Source organism: Callospermophilus lateralis, chromosome 4 (assembly GCF_048772815.1).
Source record: "Callospermophilus lateralis isolate mCalLat2 chromosome 4, mCalLat2.hap1, whole genome shotgun sequence".
NCBI lineage: Eukaryota > Metazoa > Chordata > Mammalia > Rodentia > Sciuridae > Callospermophilus > Callospermophilus lateralis.
The window spans coordinates 72,641,719-72,659,988 of NC_135308.1; the positions used below are offsets into that span (position 1 = coordinate 72,641,719).

General features: G+C 36.7%; 1 protein-coding gene and 1 pseudogene across 1 annotated transcript in view; one reads left to right on the plus strand and one right to left on the minus strand.

Moving 5' to 3' along the window:
• The window catches only part of LOC143398301 (uncharacterized), a 257,757-nt gene that overhangs the window by 147,543 nt on the left and 91,944 nt on the right, over positions 1-18,270 (minus strand).
• On the plus strand, positions 14,621-16,306 carry LOC143397333 (protein tyrosine phosphatase domain-containing protein 1 pseudogene; annotated as a pseudogene).

Consider the following 18,270-nt stretch of genomic DNA (forward strand, 5'->3'; position numbering starts at 1 on the left):
TGGCTCTCACAAGCTCCCTTGAATTAAACCTTCTTGGCTTGGATATAGAGATTTAACAGTATAGTAAGCCAATAAAATATTATTCCTCCATTAAAGTCAGAGTAGAGGAATTTTATCTACTTCTGGTCACAGTGTTTCTAAAAGACTTTATTAATGAAAAACATTATACCCAGAAGGCTTATTAATAAAAATATGAATCCAGTCATAATGATTGGGCACTGAGTGACCTCCTGTAGTACAGCACACATAGTGTTAACTCTTACTTACTATTTACCTGCAACCCACCCCCATTTCCTGAGTGCAAAAGCAACTTATGTTTTTTCTTGTTAGGGCAAAATTTTCCTTCCTGTTATATATCACTAAGGTGACAAACACAAATGGTTGTAATGACATAAAGAACACATGCTGCACTTTTGGTCATATCTGATTAACAGCAATGCAACAAGCCTTGATGATCACCACTTGGCAGAAAAGTGTGATGTGGTTTGTGTGCTTTGGATCACTCTAAGAGATCCATAGTATGTTTGAAATCTTCTAACAAAGCAGCTTCACCATTGATCAATCATAGAGATAAGGGGGATTTAGCTGTAGACAATTAAATTTGATTTATTAACATGTTATTTTATTTAGTTTGGCTAAAAAACTATGAGTACTTGTATTATGTTCGCTAAATATTTTTTCTTAAATGGGACAATTTGTGTTCTATGCCATGGATCCTTGTTCCTGACAAAACAGTGAATCTTGTGATCTTGCATTTCCCCATTTATTCCTTTTTCTATAGCCACAAAACTCTGGTATTAATCTCATTGCTGGGTCTTTGACTCATATCAGAGAAGTACCAATTATTACTAATGATGAAATTAAACAATGAAAAAACAAAAAGTAAAAAAAATAGTGACTTGGAATAAATTTTACAAGATGGCAAGGGAAAAGATGAGAGAAAATATCACTAAAATGCTGAAGGACAGAGACAGTATCTACTTATATAAAATCCCAGAAGAACAGAAATAAAGCTGGTGAAAAAGAAAAAAAATAGAAATAACAGATTAAATTTTACAGAAGGAAAAAAAAGAGAGATGCAATCTCAGTTTGAAAACACTTGTACATTGCCATAATTAAAAATCTTCATACTTGGCCAAATGATAGGGAAATCTGAAGAGTACCAAATTAACACCCAAATGAAAGGGCATGTGGACTGCCAGGAAGTGTGAATCAGATTGACTCTAAATAGCAAAAGTGTTTATAAGAAGATAATTGAGAGAGACTCATAAGATTTTTAAAAACAATAACTTTGAACTTACAATTATACGAAGGGCTAGAAAGTCATTCCTAACTAAGGTAAATGTATATTATTAGTTAAATAAATTCACAGTTTTATAAAAATGTATATCATGCTTCTTTTAAAATAAGTAGAGTTAGTGAGCTTAATTCAATAAGTATCACCGAATTAAAATGTTTTTGAAGGTTGACCTTTAGTAAAATATATGTCTAGATTTTTATATGATTCTGTTTCATCAAGCTAGTAAGGAAGAAGTACTATTATATTAAGGAAAGAAAAACCAAAAAGACAATAGAGAAAAGATTCCAACATATTTCATTTTGGTGGCTTTTGTGTTTTTAGGAATTTATCCATTTTACCTAAGTCATTCAACTTTTTGGTTGACAATTGTCTATAATACTTTCATACTATATTTGTGTAAAATTGGCAATAGTGTCTCATTTTCAATGAAGCTTCTAGTAATTGATGTTTTCTCTTGTTTTTTCTTACTTCATGTTGCTACAGGCAGGTCAGTTTTGTTGATGTTTTCAAAGTAGGAACTTTTGGTTTCATTAGTTTTATCTTGCTTTTCTAGTCTCTACTTATCTTTGCTCTAATATTTACTACTACTTACATCTTTTTGTTAGATTTTAATTTCACTTGTTCTTCTATTTCTAGGGCCTCATGTTGTAATATTAAGTCATTGATTCGAGTTCGTATTTTTTTTTAAATTTTCATTTTATAGGTGTAACTTTCTCCTTTAGCACTGCTCTCACTGATTCCATCATTGTGGCATGTTGTGTTTTCATTTTCTTTCATCTCTGAATATTTTTTTTAATTTCCCTTCTGATTTCTTCTTTCATTCATTCATCAAGTGTTTTGGTCAATTTTGACAAATTTGTGAATTGTCTAGTTGTGATTTATGATATCAACTTTTCACTTCATCTTATTATTTGAGAAGATACAATAGTGCCCCTTTATTCATGGGACTACATTCCAAGAACCTCAGTGAATGCCAAACTCCACATGTGTTATATTTCCCTATATGTACATGCCTATGATTACATTTAATTTATAAATTAGGCACAATGAAAGATTAACAGCAAAAACTAATAATAAAATAGAATTGTATAGCAGTATAGTGTAATTCAATTTATATTAATGTGGTCTCTCTCACTCTCAAAATATCTTGTACATTGCACTGGAGAAAGGGATGATTCATATGCTGGTAGGATTAATTGGAATGATTCAAAAATTCGTCATTCTAGTCAGAATGGCTCTCTATTTAAAACTCACAAAAATTTTTAAAATATCCATTAAATATTTTAGAACTGTCACTAAAGAATATGGAGTATCTCTGTTATTGAGTTCTTTGCTATGATTAATTAATTTTATGTAGTTTCCCTTTATACATCTACTACACATTAGATCTATATCTAAGTCTTAGTTTTGTTGGTGCTTATGTAAATGTTAATGTGTTTTTAATTTCCATTTCCTCATGTTCTGTCCTGGTAAATAGGAAAGTGATCAGCTTTAATGTAATAGTATTGTATCCTGCAACCTTTCTGTAATCACTGTTTAGTTCCAGAAATTAGTGTTTTTGTTGTTGATTCTGTTGACATTTTTCTACACAGATAATCATTTCATCTACAAACAAAGAGAGTTTTATTTTTCTTCCATATCTGTATACTTTTATTTCCCTTTTCTTGTCTTATTGCACTAGCAAAGACTTCCAGGATGGTTTAATAGGCATCATGAAAGGGAAATTCCTTGTCTTTTTTTCTATCTCGTGAGAAAGCTTTGAGATTATTACCTTTGAGTATGATTTGTGCTCCAGGTTTCTGCTGAGAGCCATTAGCCAAGTAGGTATGACAATTTCCTTGCCAGCGTACCCCATGTTGCTTAAATGGGGTAAAACGAACTTGCCTTAGACATTTTGCAGTGACATTGCATGTAAAGTGACCTTGCTCAAGGACCAGGGCGGATCCGGGTTTAGGGCGAATCAGGGTTTTAGGCTCTCCTTGGATTTAGGGCATTCCCGGTTTAGGACAATCGGGGTTTAGGGAGGTTCCAGATTTAAGATTATTCCTGCTGGGAATAGGGCGTATCCTGCTGCCTGAGTTCCCCTTGAGTTCTCCTGGGATTCAGAGAGTATTTGGGCAGAGAACGTGGATTTCCCCAAAACGTGATTGTAGACTAGACGGCCGGTGTGAGTTTGGGAATAAAGAATTGCTGTTTGAATCTACAAAACTGTGAGTGGCTCGTGATTTTGTGCCCAGCCAGACTGCGGCAGGTTTCTTTTGTAGAAATTCTTTATCAAGTTGAAGAACTTCACACCATATGTTTGTTGGCTGAGAGTTTGTTATCAAGAATGAATATCAGGTGGGCATGGTGCTGCATACCTGTAATCCCAGTGCCTTGGGAGACTGAGGCAGAAGGATGCCAAGTTCAAAGCCAGCCTCAGCAATGAAAAGTAGTAAGCAACTAAGTGTGAACCTGTCTGTAAATAAAAACAGAACAATATAAGTATGAGAATGTTGCTCAGTGGTTAAGTACCCCTGATTTCAATCCCCAGTATTAAAAAACAACAACCACAACAAAAGAATAGGTATTAGATTTTGACAAATACCTTGTCAGCATATAGTGACATAATTGTATTTTTTTTCTTCTCTATCTCTTTGAACTGATGTAGTACTTTGATTTTTTTTAAATGTTGAACTAACTTGTAAACCTGGGACAAATTTCACTTGGTCATGTTCTTTTAATACATTGCTGCACTCCATTTATTGGTATTTTATTGAGGATTTTGCATCTATATTCATGAGAAAATTTAGTCAGTAGTATTTTTTCTTGCAATGTCTTTTTTCTGGTTTTGGTATTAGAATAATGCTGCCCTAATAGAATTAGTTAGGATTTATTCCTCTCTGATTTTCTGGGTTAAGAACTGTGAGGGAAAATGTTCTGTAGTTAAACCACCTGTTCTATGGTATTTTATAATAGCCTTAGCAGATTAAGGCTTCTTTCTTCTCTCAGATCTCATTCTTATTACTTGGTGTTAAGTCCATTGTGGGAGCAAACACATTTTGTGTTTGAATTTACAGGGTGAATTTTTTCAACATCTATGCAGCTTCTCCCCACAGGAGCCAACTGAAATATACCTGTGGTTGATCTTTGATAGCTGTTTTATGAAACTTCCTCAGTGGTGAGCAGACCACTGAGGTTAGTATTCGTTTTGGTTCCAAGATCCAAGGTGTTTTTCTTACCAACTCCTTGATAGAGAATTTTTCTTTCACCTCTTAACAAGAGAAAAGAAGCAAAGGGCAGACTTGTTTTTCTTCTACTTCATCAGAAGCACTGAGTTTGTCTGTACCCTAAAGTAAAGGTTTGCAGTTTTTCATTTACTGACCCAGAACTTTTGCTTCCCATAAGAAGAAAGTTTCAGTACTTTGCTGTTCTCCCCAGCAGTTGTCAATCACCCCTTGCACACTGTGACATCAAATCATCTTCATGTGGTTTCCTGTGCTGCTCTTTGTGGTGAGCTGTCAGTGGAGCCCCAGAGGAAGATACTGTGGATGAGCGTGAAATACCCTTGAGTAATGCGCCTCAACTATTTCAAACTGACAAGGCAGCCCAAGCATCCTGAAAATTTCATTAGAATTAATCTCATGTCCTATTTTTGGAATGAATTATCCATCTTGCAAATTGTATTACTCTCTCGGGTGACTTATAACTTCAGTTAAGAGAATAACCTGAAAACAGAATAAGGTATGATTTTGTAGCTTATCTACCTTTAAATGATGCCAGTATTATTTTTCTCATACTAAAACATGACAAATACTGCACAAGAAATAAATACACCTAATATCCCTGAAGAATATATGTATTCTATATGTTTGTGTATACACATGCACACACACACACACAAAAAAAAAACCACACACACACACAGTTTCCTCGAAAAAATACTAGGATATTGAAATTAGTTGTAAACATATACAATTGAATACATCATAACCCTGTTAGATTTATTTCAAGAATATAAGATTTAAAAATCAATGTGAAATACAATATCAATTGAATAAAGGAAAAAATATCTTTTTATTTATGATCTTTTCAGTTTTGAAAAGGTATCAATTTGCTTTCATGGAGAAGGAGTAGTTTGATTTTACTTTTAATACTGCTGGCACAATACACAATTCATGAGCAAAAATATAAAAGGTGATTTATACTACAAATCATATGCAAAAATTAAACCAGTGAATGAGAGAGCCAAGCCAAGAGTATAAAAACCTTTGTAGAAAACATGGGTGTAAATCTTCACAGCCTTGGATTTGGTAATCTGAAGCAAGAAATAGGATACCAAACACTGAAACAATAAAAGAAAAAGTAGATCAATTCAACTTCATTAAAATTAAAATGTTAATATTTCAAATGACAATACTCCCAAATGTCATAAGCAATACATAGAGGAAAACAACCCACAATATGGACAGAATTTTCCAAATCATGTATTCTTTAAGGAACTAATATGCAAAATACATAAAACCTATTACAACTCAACAATAAAAAGACAAATAAACTACTTAAAACTCAACAAAGAAATTGAATTGAGGAGATGGAAGATGGTGGATTAGTGTGAGGCAGCATTTCTCTTAGCTCAGCTACCCAGAACTCAAACAGAGGGAATCCCATGTCTCCCCAAAGATGAGAGTGAAAAATCCTGTGTCTTGAGGGGTAGTCTGCCCTAGCTGAGACTGCATGACTCATTAATTGAAAAAACAAACAAAACAAGACAAAACCAAAAACTAAAAGCTGTTGAGAGCCAAGGTCAGAATGAAGCCTGGCATTTGCCAGAGGGAATGTTTGAAAGGTGACCCAGGGAACCATTGAGATGATGATTTGAGTTAAGCTATATATAATTGCTGTGATACCAGATTGATTGTATTGTATATCTGACCTTTAACTGTCGGGCACTGAGGCGGGTCTTGCTGCCCTGGGCACCCACTGCTTTGGAGTTCTCATGGGGATTGCTGGAGGGTTCCAGTTGGTTGGGGAAGGTCCAGAAAGAGATTTCTGGTTGGTGTGGTGTGTGCCTGGAGGAGCCACGTGGGTGGTGTTAGAGAGAGGTTCCTGGGAGCGTGTGTGGAGTGTGCTGATGGAGTTCGGAAATAAAGTTTGTTCCAGCTTGAGTAGCTTGTGATTTGTGCCCAGGCAGACTGCGGCAAAAAGCCTCTCCACCAGTATTTATCAGTTGTCCTCAATCCAGAAGTCATTTTGAGATTACAGTTTGGAGGAGCCTATGGAAACTGAAACCCAGATACGTGAGTTTGCCACTAGGTTGGTGTGTGCCTGTCTGAGCTTAGCAATAATGGGGAGCATCAGAAACTGGGGGCATTTTGCCCAGGAGAATACAGGATAGAGATGCTGGAAAGAGCCAGGCTCTCCCCTCTTAGTCCAGAGGCAGGTCCAGCACCCACTGGGTACCTGGGGCCACTCAGGTTGGCACTCCCTGGGTCCTTGCACAAACCTTATCCCTGATTCCCTCCCTCTTCCAGCCCTCACCAGTCCCTTGGTTGCACCAAGTCTGGCATCATTCCAGCACCAAACAGGGTCCTCTAGATACCCAATTCCCAGTTTCCCAAACTCTCCATAGACCCAAGACTAACCCATCACTTGCAGCGTGGCAGCTGGCCTACAGGTGTCAGTGCCTGGTCTTGATTCACCCAACAGAATAACTGGGCCGCTGATGTGGCTGGGCCCCACATGCCTCTTAGCTGCCAGGTTCAGCACACAGCTCTGCAAAGGGTACACAGATTCTGGCACCTAGGCCTCAGAAATGGCTGAAAGACAAGTGTCTGACCAGAAATTCAAAATGGTGGTGGCAGGAGAGATTGAGTTGAGAGACTAAATCAGAGAACAGGAATTATGGGGTTTGCAGTTGATATAAGGGGCTAATAACAAGCTCCTATACCATACAAGTGGAAACCAAAGGAGATTCCTGAGGTGCACTCTTCCAACATGGACTGGCAATTGCTGGGCCCTGGAGATGTGCTGACATAAAATCTCCAGACCATTTGGCACACAGCAAAGAGAGTAGAGCATACCTAGCCTACACCCCAGCTCCAGGAGTTCTGCCTCCAGAACTACCCCTCTCACCATACCAACCCCAACCATCCTAAGGTAGATTTAGAATCAAACTCTAGACCTTGTTGCTGAGAAGGGAAATTGAGAAACTTTTTGAACTCCAATAAAAAAAAAATTGTTCAATTTTTCAAGATAACCTTTTTTTTTCAGTCACATTGCTACCATTTTTAAACCAAGCATTTTTTATATATCAGTTTATTGAGAACTGTAATGTCTGAATAGTATGTTACAGTTTGATTGTGTATTCTTTTATTTTTACCTTTTTTCCTTTTCCTTTTTTTAAAAATGATTTCATATACATTTTTTTACTCTCATTTACCCCTTCCCCTGGATTCACTTTTCTCCTAACCAACCTTCATTAATTCCTCTTTCACTCTTCCTGCCATTTTTACTTCTATCTTCTGTCCTCCTACCTCATAAACATAACATCCTACACCACTTCTATACCTTCTTTGTCCACCATTTGAAATTATAAACCCTTTTGCTAACTTAGTATTTATTTCATAGACAGTAATTGGACACATAATTTCTATTCATTGCAACAAAACTGTAGACATCTTAATAGGAACTATTTGGTTTTCAAGCTGTATACTGTTTGCATTGGGTGCTGTTAATATGGGTCTCTCCCTTTAAGGCAAGGTACTGGAAACTCCTAGGGATAGTATAAATCTAAAGGGAAGAAACTGTATTGGCTTAGATCCACACTGCTAGGTGGGCAGACACATGAATAACATGGAAAAACTAGGTAATAATGAAAACTAAGATGTTCCAATAATAAAATCCATTAACAACATAGTAGAAGAAATGTCAGAGAAGGAGTTTGGAATATGCATAATTAAAGTGATCCCTGACAAGAAGAATGATGTAAAGAATAGAATCAGAGAAAAATTACAGGAGTTGAAAGATCACATCAGTAAAGAGAGATTCTAAATGAAATCAAACAGAAATCCTCAAAATGAAGAAATCAACAAATCAAAATAAAAATTCAATTGAAAGCATTATGATTAGACTAGATCACTTGAAAGAAAGAGTTTCAGGCAATGAACATAAAATATACAATGTTGAAAATAAAATTGACCATGCAGAGAAAATGGTAAGAAACCATGAAGAGAATTTCCAGAATTATGGGATAACATGAAAAGACCAGTTTAATATTTATCAGGAGAGATGAAGGCACAGAGATACAAACCAAATGAATGCACAATCTTTACAATGAAATAATATCAGAAAACTTCTGAAACCTATAGAATGAAATGGAAAATCAAATACAAGAGACTTATAGGATCCTAAATGTACAAAGTTAAGTCAGACCTACATTATGGCATATTATAATGAAAATGCCTTACATGCAGTATAAGAACAGAACTTTAAAGGCTGGGAGAGAAAAATATCAGATTAAGCATAGGTGGAATATAATTTTGATCCCAGCTGATTTCTCAACACAGACCCTCAAGGTTAGGAGGCACTGGAATAATATATGCCATGCTCTGAAAGAAAATGGATGCCAACAAAGAATTCTATATGCAGAAAAATTAAGCTTTAGGTTTGAATATGAAATAAAAGCCTTCCATGATGAGCAAAAGTTAAAAGAATTCACAGCAAGAAAGCCTACCTTACAGAATATTCTCAACAAAATATTCCATAAAGATGAAATGAAAAAAAAATATAATTGAAAAGCAGCAAAGGGAGAAACTACATTAAGTGAATAGTCAATCAAAGGCTAAAGTAATTTAAATTAAAAATGAGAAATGATAAAAAATGACCAGGAATACATGTCATATTTCAATATCCTTGAATGTTTATGGCCTAAACTAATTAATCAAAAGACTAGACTGGCAGATTTATTAAAAACAAGATCCAACAATATGCTGTGTTCAATGGACACACCTCATAGAGAAAGACATCCATGTACTTAAGGTGAATGGATGGTAAATAAAACATATCCCTCACCTGGATCATGTAAACAAGCAGGAGTTTCTTCCCTGAGATAAGTTAAAATGGATCTAAATCCTAAGTATATCATAAGGGACAAAGAAGAATATTTCATACTGCTTAACAAAATTATACATCAAAAAGACATAAATTGTAATTGTAAATATGCATGCTCCACTGAAGCATCTATGTACATTCAACAAGCCATTCTAAAGTTCAAGAATGAAATAGACCACAACACAATAATACCGGGTGACTTTTGCTTTTCATTGTTTTGTGCTATTAGGGCTTGAACTCAGGGGCACTTGACCACTGAGCCATATCCCCAGCCCCATTTTGTATTTTATTTAGAGACAGGGTCTCCATGGGTTACTTAGCACCTTGCCAACATCATTATCAATGAAAAAAAATTGAAATCATTCCCTCTAAGCACTGAAACAAGACAAGGATGCCCTATTGAACCACTTCTATCCAACATTGTTCTTAAATCTCTAGCCAGAGCAATTACACAGGAGAAAGAAATTAAAGGGATACAAATAGGATAAGAAGAACTCAAACACTATTTGCCAAGAATATATTCTATAATTAGAAGATCCAAAAAATCCACCAGAAAACTTCTAGAACTCATAAATGAATTCATTAATATAGCAGGAACTAATATCAACACCCATAAATGAAATGCATTCCTATACATCAGTGATGAATTCACTGAAAGAGAAATTAAGAGAACTACCTCATTCACAATAGCCTCAAAAAATGGTAATCAATCAAACAAAATATGTCAAAGACCTCTACAATGTAAACTACAGAACACTAAACAATGAAATTGAAGAAGACCTTAGAAGATGAAAACATTTTCCATACTCTTGGATAGGCAGAATTAACATTGGCCATACTACCAAAAATGTTGTATAGATTTAATGCTATTCCTATTAAAATTCCAATGAAATTCTTCATATAACTAGAAAAAGCAATCATGAAATTCATTTGGAAAAATAAGAGACCCAGAATAGGCAAAGCTATGATGAGCAAGAAAAGTGAAGCAGGAGGCCTCACTACTAGACCATAAATTACACTACAGAGCCATAGTAACAAAAATGGCATGGTACTGGCACCAAAACAGACACAAGACAATAGTACAGAATAGAAGAAACAGAGACAAACCCACATAAATACTAGACAAAGAAAGAAAAACACATTAGAGAATATAAACCTTCTTCAACAAATGGTGCTGAGAAAACTGGAAATCCATGTGTAGCAAAATGAAATTAGATGCTTATCTCTCATCCTGCACAAAACTCAACTCTAAGTGGATCAAGGACTTTGGCATTAGACTAGAGGCACTGTTCCCAATAAAAGAAAAAGAAGGCCCAATTCTTCACCATGTTTGCTATGGATCTGAATTCCTTAACAACACTCCTAAAGCACAAGAGTGAAATCAAGAATCAATATATGGGATGGAATCACACAAGAAAGATTCTTCACAGAAAAGGAAACAATCAAGAATATGAAGAGAGTGCCTACAGAAGGGGAGAAAATTATTGCCACATGTACTTCAGATAGAGCATTAATATCCAGGATCTACAAAGAACTGAAGATACCTTACCCTAAAAAAACCAAAACCAAAACAAACAAACAAACAAAAATCCCCAATTAATAAATGGACAAAGGAACTGAACAGAATTTCACAGGAGAAGAAATATGATCAGTCAACAAATATATGAAAAAATGTTCAACATCTCTAGCAGTTGGAGGAATGCAAATTAAAACTACATTGATGTTTCATCTCACTCCAGTCAGAAAGGCAATTATCAAGAATATAAGGAGCAGTAAATGTTGGTGAGTATGTGAGGAAAAACTTGCACTCATACATTGTTGTTTTGACTGCAAATTGGTACACCCACTCCTGAAAGTAGTTTGGAGATTTCTCAGAAAATTTGAAATGGAACCACCATTTGCTCAGCTACCCAATTCTTGGTTTATACCCAAAAGACAAAATGAGCATACTACAGTGACTAAGCTGTGGGAAGCCAGTCTGAAAGATGATGCCTTCCAGTCCTGAAGCATGAGGTCTGAACAATCTTTGTGGCTTGGGTGTTGACCCCACTCAGATAGCAAGGACAGTCTTCAGGTGTAGGTGTACCCCTGGGGTTGAGTTACAGTCACCTGCTCCCTTGTAGTTCTATCCCTTCTGACCTTAATGGATAGAACTTTCTAAGAATTCACATTCCTTGACTATAGTTTTTAATCACTGGGGAACCATCTTGACAAAATTATTTGAAAAAGTAAAAAGCATTATGAGCCAATGTACTCATTGCCACCTTATTTCTGTTAACCATTCTATGGAAAATAGCAATCCTGTTGTCCTCTAAATTCCTCTTCCTGTTTTTTACAGCATTTATTAACATCTGATATTTGTTTATTATTAGTCCCTCTCAGAACTCCTAGCCTTTAAGCCCCAGTAGAGTTTGCCTATTTTATTTAGTACAATATTTACAGTTGATAGTTGTTAAATGAAGAAGTACTTCCAAAGATTCTGAAAAAAGGGAATTATTCTCAAAACTATAATTTATTCATTTAATGTGATAGTGTGAAACTATTAGAGACATTTTAAGAATAATAACATGGAGAAGTATGAATCCTGAAATGATAAATTTAAAAAAGAGAAATAAATTCTTATGTCAACACAGCTATGCAACACATGATGTTTGCTACACACTGAATGGCATATATAATGGTGGTCCCATAAGATTATAATGGAGCTGAAACATTCCTCTTGCTTAGTGACATAACTACATCATAGTGTAGCACATTACTCATATGTCTGTGCTGGTAATGGAGAAATCAATTCTAGTATCTTGCCAGTCTAATATAAAGTATAGCACATTAAATTTTGTCTGGTACATAATGTTTAATAATGATATAAAGGACTCTGTTACTTGTTTATGTATTTACTCAACTATACTTCACCATTATTTTAGAATGTATTCCTTCTACTTATTAAAACATCTACTGCATATATATTGGTGCCTACTAAAATTCCAAAGCTTAAGAAAACACACTACAAAATAGGTGTCCTCCAAACTAAAATTATTGGTAATTTTCCAGGTTTATATTTCTGTGATCCTAATAGCATTATGACCATTACCTTTAAAAAAATTAATTATATGTGTCCAAAGACTTGTATTTCCAAACCATGCTAATCTGATAAAAGATTGGACAATGATAACCTAAAATAATAATAAAAATAATCAGCAAACAAGTAAAATTTAACTGGTGGTTTATGTATTCATCTGGTTTTCAAAATTATTTTGCAAACTGGATTTGCTTTGCTTGTAATAATTTTGCTTTGTACTTGCCTTGTACAATATCATTACCATTGTCTTTTGGTGTTTTGCAGAAGTGCCACTGCTAACAAAACAACCTGGGTTAATTTGAGATAATAAAAGCTCACCTACAGGATAGATAAAATATAATGCTCTCCCTCAGTACTAATACTGACCCCAATTAATGGAAAATGATAAATTTAAAAAAGGAAAGGGATAACTGTAAAAATTATAGACATTAAAGCTAAAACTATTACTTCCACTTCAAGAGTGGGAAAGGGTCTTCTCAATGTTTTAAACCAAAACTTGGAGACTGAAGCCATGGAATTAAAGCGAGGAAGGAAAGAGCCACCAATAAATAGGCCCTTGCATTCTAAAGTCATCCAGGATCCAGAGAATGACAGAACCCCACTAAATGTTGTGCAAATCTGGTGAGTCACCTGATGTCCTGATCTGGGCGATCTTGAAGATCCTGACAACAGGCAGTCAACCAGTATACATAAGGCAAGAGGAGGATTATTGAAGAGAGAAATGTGCCTGATACTTCCATGGGAAGTCAGATATGATCAGCAAGACCTTGACCCTTCCTGGCAGACAGCACAACCAACCAAGAAGATAAAGAAGACAAAAGGCTTTTCACAAATTCCCAAGAGGGACCTTAGAGGAATCTCAGGTGACCTTAATAGTAGATAGGAACAAGATCAATTTTTGACCACTTTGCTCTTAAACACCTGCTGGAAATGTATAACCAAAATACAGCCAACATGGACATACCAAAGGAAAGAAGGTTCTTTAAGAATATCTTCTTTTAATATAACATGTGATGCACACTTTTGTCAGCCCTACCAAAAGTATGTAGAGACGCTATAGAGAAAGAAGTCTGTTGCATTAGTGTCGAATAAGAACTATCAAAAGAGATTCTGCTAAAATCATGTTTTCCCTGAAATAATTTAAGTCTAATCATGATTTATTTTTTTAAATACAAATTCTGAGATGTGTAAAGGAAAATAAAAACATTACAGCTTACTTGCTAAACTTTTGGTTATAGCCAGTATTAAGACTAGTCTTTGGGGCTGGGGATGTGACTCAAGCAGTAACGTGCTCGCCTGGCATGCTTTGGGCACTGGCTTTGATCCTCAGCACCACATAAAAATAAAAAAAAAAGATGTTGTGTCCACTGAAAACTAAATATTAAAAAAAAAATGTCTAATCTATGGGAAGTATATATCTTCTCCTACTGTTCAACCCTTGCCCTCTGAATCTTCTAATAAAGTCTGAATCTTCAAGATTACAACAATTATATGCTGAGAAGATGGTAACACAAAAATTCCAGCCAATTTCCACAACTGAGGCCAATGTTTCTGTAAGTTAATGGAGAGGCCACAAAGGAGGAACTGAACACCACCAAGAACAAGGTGAGGAGCTCACAGTGGGTCCTTCCCCACAGCAGCAGCTTGAGATGACAGACAGCACACCAACTGGCCCCTTGACTCTACCTACTGAGAAACGTGACCTAGACACACCAGATAAAAAAGGACTGGAGAGTACAGAGGGCCATTCCAGAGACATGTATAAACACAGTTTGTTCAGGTGTGTGGCCTGCCGAGAAGGACGTTGTCTATGTACAGGGCTGGACTTCTCTTCCCACCCTGAGCAGCAGGGAGTGTCCTGGGAGGTCTCCTGTAGACCTCAGGGGTAGCACCTCCATGGTAGCCAGCCCTACCTGTCAGCCTGAGCCTCTGGGTCCTGGATGGTGAGTGAGACCACTGGCTCAAAGGGCTTCAGATACTGACCGTGACAACAAAACTCCAAAAGAGACTCCCAAGGCTGCAGGAGTCTTGCTTCCAAATGAACAACCATATTCCATGTTGGTGAATAATAATGGGTTTGCTGCAAACAAGGAAGGAAATCCAGAATATCCAACCCCAAAGTACACAAAAGTGGGAGGGGAAGTTCGGGCATGTCATCTCTGGACACTCATGTGTTCCATGACATTTTGGTGGTACAGCATGCGAATGTGAGAATCCAGTCTGCTGGAGTGAGCAGGAGCAAGCCATTAAGGGTGTTTCCTCATCCTGGGTCACTGAAAATACAGGAAGGAAAAGTAGCCATTTATTATCACCCAGGGCTCAGCCACACAGGTGTTTTAATAGCATGTTATTTAGTTTTTGCAACAAAAATGACTGCTGACCAAGCAATTACATTTGTGCTGACCAAGTGACCCAATTCCACACAAACCAGAAGACAACTGCTGTGTATTCAGGAAATTACTCACTTTGTGATTCCTCTCCCACATTATTTTCTCTTGCTGTGGTCCCAAAGCACATACACTCACATTAGCCCAATACCTAATTTGCCAGCATAATCCACTTCATCATTATGAGTCATGACCTCTGAAACACATGCCCCAAATTGTCCAACTGGTCTGCAAATTCTTTGTTGAAAACAGGCCAGTGGTGATGAAGGTCATGTTGAAAGGACCTGAACTCTCTCCTGAAATTGAAAAGACCATGTCTGAGATGATGACAATGTGGCTAGATGAAGAGTTAACTGAGCACAAGAGTGAAGCATCAGACCCATTTAATCTTTTTTTTAAAAAGAGAGAGAGAGAGAGAGAGAGAGAGAGAGAGAGAGAGAGAGAGAATTTTTTAATATTTATTTTTTAGTTCTCATCCTGGGTCACTGATAATACAGGAAGAAAAAGTAGCCATTTATTGTCACCCAGGGCTCAGCCAAACAGGTGTTTTAATAGCTTGTTATTTAGTTTTTTAAACAAAAATGACTGCTGACCAAGCAATTATATTTTTGCAGGCCAAGTGACCCAATTCCCAACAAACTAGAAGACAGCTGCTGTGTGTTCAGGAAATTAGTCACATTCTGATTCCTCTCCCACATTATTTTCTATTGCTGTGATCCCAAAACACATTCTGTCACATTAGTCTAGTATCTAATTTTCCAGCATAATCCACTTCATGGTTATGAGTCATGACTTCTGAAACACAAGCCCCAAATTGTCCAGTGGGTGTGAAAACAGACCAGTGGTGATGAAGGTCATGGTGAAAGGTCCTGAACTCTCTGCTGAAATTGAGAAGACCATGTCTGAGATGATGACAATGTGGCAGGATGAAGAGTTAATGAAGCACAAGAGTGAGGTGTCAGATCCATTTAACCCTACTGCAGTGGTGGCAGAGTTTGAGAAATTGGATGATTCTTTCCAATGAGCAAGAGTTTGACTCCCTTTGGAAGAGGCAGGATGTCCAGTGACCCATCTGAAAAGGTGATTCAGGTAAAGTGACTCAGAATTAAAGAGAACCAAAACTCTCCTGGAGCAAGAGGAGGCATCATGCCTGCCCAGGACATGCTGGGCCACAAAGTCCAGCAGCAGAAACCCATTGGACATTGTTGACACTCACCATCTCCAGAACTAGAGTTCCAGAGGAGGCATTGGTTAGTACAACATTTTCTTTCTGGAAACCCTCTAAGTTTGGAGGTTTGAAAAGACTCAAGGATGATGAACCACCACTTTTTTATAGGAGAGATATTCTAAAGGAAGTACAATGAAGTAGAACCCTCTCTGGGTATTTCACATTCATGCAATCCTGGGGGTCAAGTTACAAAAATTTTTCAAATCTCTGTAAGGATCTAAACCCTTCTTACCCAGCAAGTGGCCCTCTGTCATTGTAAACTGCACAGTGGTTCCTTGGGGCCCAGGTTCTGCTGAGGAGGAGGAGGAGGACATGCTGCAACTACCTGGATTCTGGCTTCAAGACACGACTATTGGTTGGAAATCAATATGTCAGGCCTAAATATCAAGGTAACATTTCTGTTCATCTGTGAATAAGCTGAAGTTTGTGGAGCTACTTTTTCTCAGAGCACTTTATTTTGAATTCTGTTGGCTTGTGCTGAGAATGATCATTCTTATTTGAGAAAATTATTTGTTTTATAATATCCTTGAGCTACAACTCAGTCTTGAAAAATTGCTATAAAGTTGGTGCCACTTTCTTTTATTTATTCAATTGAATTAATATTGTTATATTAACATTTTAAGTATGTGTGTTTACCTTAATTCTTTTTGGCATTCCAGAAAAAAAAGTAATTCCAAAACATTTATTTTCTTGATAGAACTTTTCCTAGAGATTTTACCAAATACATAATTTTAGGAGTAAAATTTACAGTGTATGTATCCCACTGGAAAGTCACAAAGGTTCTTAAATTGTTTTTTATAGATACATTTTTAAAGGACTTTTAAAAACGTTGTTTGAAATTTCTTGGTTTTTGTTTTTATAAATGTGTCAGACTTTCAAAGTGTATTATTTTTCAAAGCCATTTAGTTTTATTTCAGTGGATAGGCTGTAAAGTGACTGGAAATTTTTATTTTTTTGGTACCAGGGATTGAAACCAAGGTCGCTTAACCACTGAGCCACATCCCAGCCATTTTCTGTATTTTATTTAAAGACAGGGTGTGGCTGAGTTGCTTTTGTTGAATCTGGCTTTGCACTCAAATTCCTTTTGCTGGAGACATTTGAGCTGCTGGGATTTCAGGCATGCACCACTGTTCTGGGCTATGACTTCGAGTTTTTCCTTGTAAAAAGTGGGCTTGTCCTTTGTCGGGCTTCCAGATGGCCTTTTCAGCCTTGGCTGTCACAGGAGGCAGGAGCAAGTCTCAACACACCAGGCTTATTCCCAATCTCCTAAGTTGCTGTTGAGCCAAATCACATCTTTCAAGAGAAGGGGGATCAGAAGAGGGCAGTGTGGGAAATTGGTGAGGAGCTTGCCTGTGTCCCTCCAGGGACTCCATAGAAAGTATAGTCTACTCGTGCCAGCTAGTTGTGCCAGCCCTGCTCTCTCTAGACACCACAGCCATTCTGTAAAGGTGACACACCCAGAATCAGCCAGGGCTATTGCAGCATGGTTGTGCTAATACACCATTCAAACAGACAATGTCCTGGCACATGCCCCATACTCCCAAATTTGCAGTTCCATGGGCCCACTCATCTCAGGCCACTGTCTTTGGCTGCTTTTCTGCTATGAGAATTATAATTTTTAAGTTCATTGGACCCCAGGTTGAATTCATCCTAACTGGCTTTGGACAAGGGTGATGTGATTGCCTAAACTTGTTTCTTGCAGGTCACATTATCACCCAATCCTTGAACCCACAGCTTTACTGAAATTAAATTAATATGTGGGAGTATCAAAATCCAAGCCACAGAAAAGACACCAGCTTCTTTAGTAAAATTGATATTAATCAGACCAATTTCAAACTAACAAATATATTACTCAGTTTTCAAGATTGAATTTCTGGGAAAGCAAGACTAATTTAAAATGAATAAAATTTCTCCAACTCCTTCATTTCTGAATTATAGGTCTAGAACATCAGAAAATACTTTAGTAATTATGGGTCTTACTAACATACTAACTTTAGTGTTGTTCCATATTGTTTAAATTTTCTTAGGAAATCATATCCAATGGCAATCTACAAACTCGCTAGACCATGCTTAAATGTCTCATTTTTCAAGTACCCACCCTAGAAAGAAGGATAGGAAGCAGTTGCATTTTATCCAGATGTACATTAGATTATTGCCCCCACCCCTCACAAAAAATGCTTGTCCT